This window comes from Pseudorca crassidens, chromosome 4 (genome assembly GCF_039906515.1).
Source record: "Pseudorca crassidens isolate mPseCra1 chromosome 4, mPseCra1.hap1, whole genome shotgun sequence".
Taxonomy (NCBI): domain Eukaryota; kingdom Metazoa; phylum Chordata; class Mammalia; order Artiodactyla; family Delphinidae; genus Pseudorca; species Pseudorca crassidens.
The window spans coordinates 21175371-21177626 of record NC_090299.1 but is presented as its reverse complement, the minus strand read 5'-3'; the positions used below and the strand labels follow the sequence as shown (position 1 = coordinate 21177626).

Below are 2256 nucleotides of genomic sequence, written 5' to 3'. Positions count from 1 at the left end.
ATTCATAGGGGGATGGTGACATGAGCAAGAAAAAATTCACAGGGGGATGGTGACATGAGCAAGAAATATACTTGTTTTGCTAAGCCTTTGAGGTTTCAGTGTTTATCACTTGTAGCACCTAGCATTGTTTTAACGAATATATTATTCTCCTCTCTTTCAATTGTTCAGGACATGATTCAGTTCCCTGAGGAACTGAAAATGAGAGGAATATGTTTGAGATAACATATAAGAGGTATAGGGAAGAGACATTTGAGTCCCCTTTGATTTAGATTTCTCCATTTATCTGAGATTTAGTCAAATACCCATTTAAATAGTCTCTGATCATAATCTTTACAGTTATATTTTACAACTGATTTTAAAGATGAGAACTCTGTTTGCAAACTTCTGTAAAATGATGGAAAAAAATCATTCACCATTTTTTGTTGTTGTTGACTGTTTTTGTTTATATAATTTAATCTAGAAGATGTCTAGAGAGAGATGAGACTATAAGGGGCATGGGAAAATAACCAAAGATTATTTAAATGCCTTCTCAGGTGCTCGCTTCGGCAGCACATATACTAAAATTGGAACGATACAGAGAAGATTAGCATGGCCCCTGTGCAAGGATGACATGCAAATTCGTGAAGCGTTCCATATTTTTTGAAGTAAGTCAGAAAGAGAAAAACAAATGCCGTATGCTAACACATATATATGGAATCTAAGGGGGAAAAAAAGTACCTAGAGGTCAGATGGGAATAAAGACACAGACCTACTAGAGCATGGACTTGAGGATATGGGGAGGGGGAAGGGTAAGCTGGGACGAAGTGAGAGAGTGGCATGGACATATATACTACCAAACGTAAAATAGCTAGCTAGTGGGAAGCAGCCACATAGCACAGGGAGATCAGCTAGGTGGTTTGTGACCACCTAGAGGGGTGGGATAGGGAGGGTGGAAGGGAGGGAGATGCAAGAGGGAAGAGATATGGGAACATATGTATATGTATAACTGATTCACTTTGTTATGTATAACTGATTCACTTTGTTATAAAGCAGAAACTAACACACCATTGTAAAGCAATTATACTCCAATAAAGATGTTAAAAAAAAAAAAGCCTTCTCAGGGTTTGGGTGGTTATCTAGAAGGCATCTTGTTTCATTGAGTCCAGTTATGACTTTGAGTGGGTAAGTAGCTGGTGCAGAGGACCTAGACAGTTAGGGATTTGAAGTTCATGGGAGAAACATGGAAGAGGGAGAAACAGCTGCTATATGGGTGTTGTGAGGAGGGTAGTAAAAAAAAGAAAAACTGGTTAGCCTGGCCATGATGGAAATTTGAAACACAGAAATGCCTAATACAGAAGTTTAAGGTTATTTGTAATGAGTTGTGCAATATAGACCCCTCCTTTAGCTTGCCTGAGAAATAATTCAGTTCATTCTACACTGCTGGTTAATGCTTTTATGATTCTTTAAAAAAAATGCATTCTATTTTTGATTTGATTTATTTCTAAAATATAAATAACATGTGAGAATGGTCTAGGGGCTGCAGATATCTGGATTATGGAGATCTATCTTATTTCCTTTTTCCCCTAAAATTTAAATTCAGGAGATATGCCTAGTTAGGCAACAGTGAAAGCTATTTTTAGGGCAATTTGAAAATGAGGAATTCTGAGGTAGAGTTTTAAGTAGTCTTTCCTCCTTTAAATTGCTATACATTTAATATTTCACTCTACTTCCTTTTCTTTCATTTATCTGTATTTTATTTCTAGAAGTATTTTAATTTTAAAATATAAATTGTGATTATGTTAATACTTTCATTTTCATGACTTCTTTGGTTACTATTTTGGTTGATTGAAGAAAGAAGGCACTAAATTTTTTTCCACTAGAGTTGAGGCCATTATTTACTTCTTCCATTAATATAATTAGAGGTAAAACAGTGACTAAAATCAACCTTGATCAAAGGACAACTGGACAACTAGTAATGAATCCTTTCCTTTCCTATCCAACAAGAAAGCTGCTTCTTTGTGTCTGTTCCCCAAATTGTATGGGAGAGGCTTCTGATCAAATTGGTCAGCATGGAATTATGTACAATTTGAGTATTGTTTCATCTGGAAATTGAACTGATCAACTACCAGAAAAGCTGATTTTTTTAGTAGATAGTATTTCATTCTATCCTATTCAAAATTATTTAGGGAAACTAAACTGACAAAGCAAATATTTGGAAATCTTGTCTAGAAATTGAAAATACCTAAGAAACTATTTTTATAGGAACTAAAACTAATT

The 2256-nt window shown here is 35.0% G+C and overlaps 1 non-coding gene across 1 annotated transcript; it reads left to right on the top strand.

Moving 5' to 3' along the window:
• The first annotated feature begins 533 nt into the window (after nucleotides 1-533).
• On the top strand, nucleotides 534-640 carry LOC137224182 (U6 spliceosomal RNA). Its single transcript, XR_010943277.1, has one exon. It is a non-coding gene; the product is annotated as a U6 spliceosomal RNA (small nuclear RNA).
• The last annotated feature ends 1616 nt before the right edge of the window (nucleotides 641-2256 follow it).